Raw genomic sequence first — 6,303 nt, forward strand, 5'->3', positions numbered from 1 at the left:
GATTCTAAATATAGAAATTATCATAGAATCTACCAGAAAAACTACATGTATTCAGAAAAGTTGCAGGGTACAATATCAACATGCAAAAATCAGTACATTATTGGTGGGGATGTAAAATGGGTCAGCTGCTGTGGAAAAAGAGTTTGGTGGTTCCTCAAAAAGTTAAGCATAGAACTACCACATGGCATATGACTCCATGGCTAGGTATACACCTCAGAGAATTGAAAACAAGTACTTCAACAAATACTTTCACACAGTGTTAATAGCAGCACTATTCACAATAGCCAAAAGGTGGAAATAACTGAAATTTCTATCAATGGATGGATAAACAATATGTGCTATAAACATACGATAGAATGTTATTCAGCTATAAAAAGTAATGACACAAGGAATTATACAATGTGGATGAACCTGGAAAACTATGAAAGATTTATAGAAAAATAGAGAAAATGGTGAAGCCTAGATAAAGAATTCTTAGACATGATTGCACAGGACAAAAGGGAAAAAACTGATAAATGAGACTTTATCAATTTTAATGATATTTGTTCTGTGAAAGTATTTTGAACTGAATGGAAATGAAGACACAACATATCAAACTTTGTGGGAGGCAGCTAAAAGAGTATTTAAAGGGAAATGTATCACATTAAACACATTTTAAAAAGGAAACGTCTTAAATCATGGATCTCAGTTTCCACATTAAGAAATTAGAAAAATAAGAGAAACCAGGAAAAGGATATAATAAAGATCAAAATGGGAACCAATGAAACAAAGAAACAAAAACTAGAGAAAATCATTGAAACTAAAAGCCTTCAGATATGTAAAATTGATAAACCTCTAGCCAAATTTTATTAAGAAATAGAGAATACATAAATTATGAAATCAAGAATGAGAGAGCAGACAGACATCACCACAGATTCTATGGATATTAAATGTTAATACGGGAATATTGTGAACTTCTTTTATGGCATTAATTGAAAAACTTAAATGAAATGGACAATTTCCTTTAAAGACACAAACCATGAAAGCTCAGTTAAGAAAAAAAAATAGTTAACTTATTTAGCCCTATATCTATTATAGAAATTAAATTTCTATTTAGAAACATTCCCACAAGGCAAATTGCAGGCTTAAATGGCTTCACTGTGAATTCTACCAAACACTTAAGGAAGAAGTAATAATTCTACACAAACTCTTCCAAAAAGTGGAAGAGTAGGGAATGTTTAACCAATATATGCTGTGAACTTAGCATTCTGTTGATACCACAACCAGACTAAGGCATTACAAGAAAAATGCAAACCAACATTCCTTATGAACATCCATGCAGAAATCCCAATAAGATCTTAGCAAATCAAATCCAGCAATGTATGAAAAGGGTTGTGCATCAAGACAGAGAGGAGTTTATTTCGGAAATGTAAGGTTTGCTTTTCCACTTTCACTGCACTCATAACTCAACTCTTCATTGTCAACTCTTTGATGAGCAATGAGAGTGGAGGTCCGTCTAAGGAATTCCCCACACTACGCCACTCCACTCATAAGGCCTTTCTCCAATATGGCTTCTCTAGGGCTGACCAAGTGTGAAATTGTAGCTGAAGGCTTCTCCAAATTCACTTCACTTGTAATGCCTCTGCACAGTGGGAAAGGCCACTGCACACTTGGTGCTCCTGTGAGGTTTCTCCCCTTCCTGGTCATTCCCTGGTGAGTGACCTGACACTGGAGAAAGCCTGATGTGACCAAGCAGTCCTTCCCAACCTCCCTGCATCTGAAAGGTTTCTCTGATGTGTCATCTCTACAGCTCTTACAAAGGAGCCCCTTCCCTCCTCCCAGAATGCTGATGGACTTCTTGACATTCTGCTGCATCTGTTGCTGGTGAAGTTTTACACTAAATCAGAACCTTCTCCACATGCCACACCAGTGTGTGGTCTCTGCCCTGGGTGTATGGCTTGGTATCCAGCCAGGTGCAAAATGTTTTTCAAGAGTAGACCATGCAGGGCTTCCCTGGTGACGCAGTGGTTGAGAGTCCGCCTGCCGAAGCAGGGGACACGGGTTCGTGCCCTGGTCCGGGAGGATCCCACGTGCCGCGGAGCGGCTGGGCCCGTGAGCCATGGCCGCTGAGCCTGCACGTCCGGAGCCTGTGCTCCATGGCGGGAGAGGCCACAGCAGTGAGAGGGCCGCGTACCGAAAAAAAAAAAAAAAAGACTAGACCATGCATGTCACAGGGGTAGGTCTTCTGAGTGGAAGGACCTAACTGAGTGGGATTCCTAACATGCGACACTCCTACTATGCTCAGAAGGGGACCCCTCACCCTCCACTCTGTGCCAGAACACTGAAAGCTGAGACATGTTGGAGAAATTATTGTTAACTTTGGTGGGAAGAAACAGCCCATCACAAACATATGCCTGACCCAGGAATGAGTGCATGGGATTGTTGGGAAGGTGAAGGTGTTGAGGGCAGGGTAAGGAAGGGAGGCTGTGCACTAGTCAGCCTCTGAAGGTCACAGAATCCAGGGGCAGCCTTAAGAGTGCCACATACTCGGGCTTCCCTGGTGGCGCAGTGGTTGAGAGTCCGCCTGCCGGTCCAGGGGACACGGATTCGTGCCCCGGTCCGGGAAGATCCCACATACCGCGGAGCAGCTGGGCCCGTGAGCCATGGCCGCTGAGCCTGCCTGTCCGGAGCCTGTGCTCCGCAACGAGAGAGGCCACAACAGTGAGAGGCCCGCCTACCCCCCAAAAATAAAAAAAAAATAAAAATAAAAAGAGTGCCACATACTCACCAAAGCCAAGAATACAAGGATGGGACATGGAACTGGATGGAGAGGCAGGGTTCTCAGGTTACTTCTCTGTAAACACTTTTTAGCGAGGCCTTGGCTGCCAGTAATACATGAACCCTGTGCAGAACCAGGCCCCAGGAAAATCTGATTACAGCTGAGTTGCTGGTGTCCAGGGGCTATTAACAGAAATGTGCACAAGTCACAACACATTAATCATAGGCCAAGTTGGAGAGCCCTAGGGGTAGTGGAGAGGGTGAGATGTGGAGACTGCAGGGGGATGGAGAGTGCAGCCAGGGACCCACAGTCAGAGTAGAAATAACAAGTGGTCAAGTTTCAAGAATGGGGAAGGAATGATGTAGAGGAGGTATGGCCATTAGCTTTGGAACACAATAGTGAATAGGAGACATGTCGCTGGTGTGATTTGAACCTAGTCCTGACGTCATGCCATCCCCCAGCTCCCACTCAGCAAGGCCGGACCACCTTGAGCACCCCTTGCCACAGTTGCAGTCATGTTTGCTTTGCTCAGGCACATAGGGCTCTTCCTTCAACTCCAGTTGGGAACTTAGAAGATGAGAGTCCTAAGGGAAAGATATGGTAGGTAAAGTTGCCCAGGTGAACTACTCTACCATAGACTACAGGAAAGAAAACCTAAATGAAACAAAATAAAACAAACAACCCCCTCTGAGGAATGTCTGGCAGGAATAATCCAGTGGTCCCAGACACATAGTGCCTATGTCAGTGTATGTAATTCCTGGCACAGCCAGAACCCAGGAAATGTCAGCTGAAAGGGGCAGCAGAACCCAAGTCCCAGAACTGTCCCAGAACTGGACAACCATTTAAGGAGGGAATGGCTAAGCCTGATGGGATCCACCAGAATGACCTCAAGATTAATGACTCTCGCCCTTTAGCTGCAGGGTTTCAGGGTGGCAGCTGTTGGGGCTGATAGAGGACTATACTGCTTAGAGTAGTGCATACAGCTCAGCCCTGGAACCCTGGCACCTATGCCAGGAAAGTGGGAAGGAAGACGTGCCCATGCTCCAGCTGTGGGAATGAGAGCTGCCTCTGGGGAGAAGGGGACAGGCAGAAACCAGCTCAGGTCACTGGGGTAGATGTGAAGGCCTTATGCAGTGAAGCTATAAGTGCAAAGTTGTCCAGCACCACTTCCCAGTACAGGATTCTCCGAGCCTCATCAGGCTGTCCCCATTGCCCCCAGGGAAAACTAAATGGCAATATCCTCAAAGGTCATACAGCACTTGGTGTGGGGGCAGTTGATTCCATGATCGGCAGGGCCCCAGTCCATCCTCCCATAATCCATCCCACGCTCAACTTCTTCCCCAACTTCGCAATTCATAGGAGATACCAGACACTGGTGCTCACTCTCAACTAATACCCCATTGATCACTGTGTTAACCCACAACAGACAGGCAGGCAGATAGACAACAACTAAGCTCTGGGCCTTGTAGGCAGGGTATTTTAAGATGTACCTGGGGTTTGTTTTTATCAGATATGGTAAGATGACAGACACGGAGAAAACTGTCTTTGAAAGAAGAGTTTATTACTTACAACTCCCATGAGGAAGGAGCACAGCAAGCCATGCTGGGCCACATGGGGAGGCACCAGGGTTGGTCAGGAGGCAGAGGAGTGAGAAGAAAACAGGCGCCAGAGACCACTGTGGTTTTTGCAGGAAGGAATGGGCAAAGCAGGGTAGGCAAGTTGAGCAGGTTTAGGATTGGAGAGTTTGAATAATTTTGGTAAATTCTGGGCTATGAGGTGGCATCTAGCTGTCCAGTACCTGGCCCCGGGGCAATTTTAGGGCAGGGGGATAGTGTCCTAGGCTGCAGGAGCCTGATAAAAGGAGGTGGGTGGGGGTATGGACCCAGATTGGTTGGTTTGCATATCAAAGACTTGCTCACAGGTAACTTTTTTACTGCCTCTAGGAACTAGCTAGCTCTGGGAGGGGCAGTCTCTCCAGGATCAGCAAGGGCCCCAAGACTTCAACTCATCATGAATACAGAAAATAAAAAGACATGATGAATACACAAGGCCCAACCCCATCTCCTGGTGGCACCAAGATCATAACTCAGTCTTCTTCAATCCCCAAAACCAGGGCCCTGGAGCCAACAGTTAACACTTCCTCCCTACATGCATATCACTCTTTAGACTGCACTTCCCTCGTAACTCTAGACCCCCCTTCCCCATGAACCCCCAACACCACTGCTACCCAATCCCTGGCCCACACCCTAGCCTTCTCCATAGACTCCCCACAAATCACTCTGCACCTGGCATTCAGAGAGCGTTTTGCAAATGCAACCAGGATCTCATCCTGCCCAAGACCTTCTGTATTCGTTTTCTTTTTTTTTAAATTAATTAATTTCTTTTTGGCTGCGTTGGGTCTTCCTTGCTGTGTGCGGGCTTTCTCTAGTTGCAGCGAGCGGGGGCTACTCTTCGTTGCAGTGTGCAGGCTTCTAATTGCGGTGGCTTCTCTTGTTGCGGAGCACAGGCTCTAGACACGTGGGCTTCAGTAGTTGTGGCACGTAGGCTCAGTAGTTGTGGCTCGCGGGCTCTAGAGCGCAGGCTCAGTAGTTGTGGCGCATGGGCTTAGTTGTTCCACGGCATGTGGGATCTTCCCGGACCAGGGATTGAACCTGTGTCCCCTGCACTGGCAGGTGGATTCTTAACCACTGCACCACCAAGGAAGTCCCTGTATTAGTTTTCTAGTGCTGCTGTAACAGAGTACCACACACTGAACAACAGAAATTTATTATCTCCAGTCCTGGAAGCTAGAAGTCTGAAATAAAGGTGTCGGCAGCACCATGCTCTCTAACGGCTCTAGGGGAGAATGCTTCCTTGCCTTGTCTAGCTTCTGGTGTTTGCTGGCAGTACCTGGTGTTCCTTGGTTTGTAGATGTACTGCTCCAGTCACCTGGCCATTTTCTGTGTGTCTTCACATCATCTTCCCTTTGTGAGTATCTGTCTCTGTGTCCATTTTCCCCCTTTTCTGAGGACACCAGGCATATTGGATTCAGGCCCAGTTTAATGACCTCATTTTAGCTTAATTACCTCTATAAAGACTAATTACAAGTGAGGTCACATCCTGAGGTGCTGCATGTTAGCACTTCCACATATCCTTTAGGGGAGACATGACTTAACCCACTGGCAAGGGCGGCACCCAATCCTGCTCTGCCGGCCTCCCACCGGGCTCTGTTCCTGACTTCAACCTCAGTCATAACTACACACAGATGTCTGATGCCCTCGATCATTTTCTCATCTGTGTTGCACATTCTGTCCCTTCATCACCAATGGTCACCAGGTCAAAAGCCTGGTATGTCCACAGAAGGGTGAATAAGCATTAGGCCAGGCCTTATTGTAATTTTACTTCCATTCCTGCTAAACCTCAGCATCGATCTAAAATCCATTCCCCCTTGGAATGTTTGGCCACCTGCTAGACCCTGATCTTCCTGCAGGCACCCCTCATGGCCACTGTATTCCCTCTCCTGTCCTTGTGGGGCCCACCATCCTCATTCATTTGCCCGAGCAAGA

The sequence above is a fragment of the Hyperoodon ampullatus genome (genome assembly GCF_949752795.1).
Source record: "Hyperoodon ampullatus genome assembly, chromosome: 18".
Taxonomy (NCBI): domain Eukaryota; kingdom Metazoa; phylum Chordata; class Mammalia; order Artiodactyla; family Ziphiidae; genus Hyperoodon; species Hyperoodon ampullatus.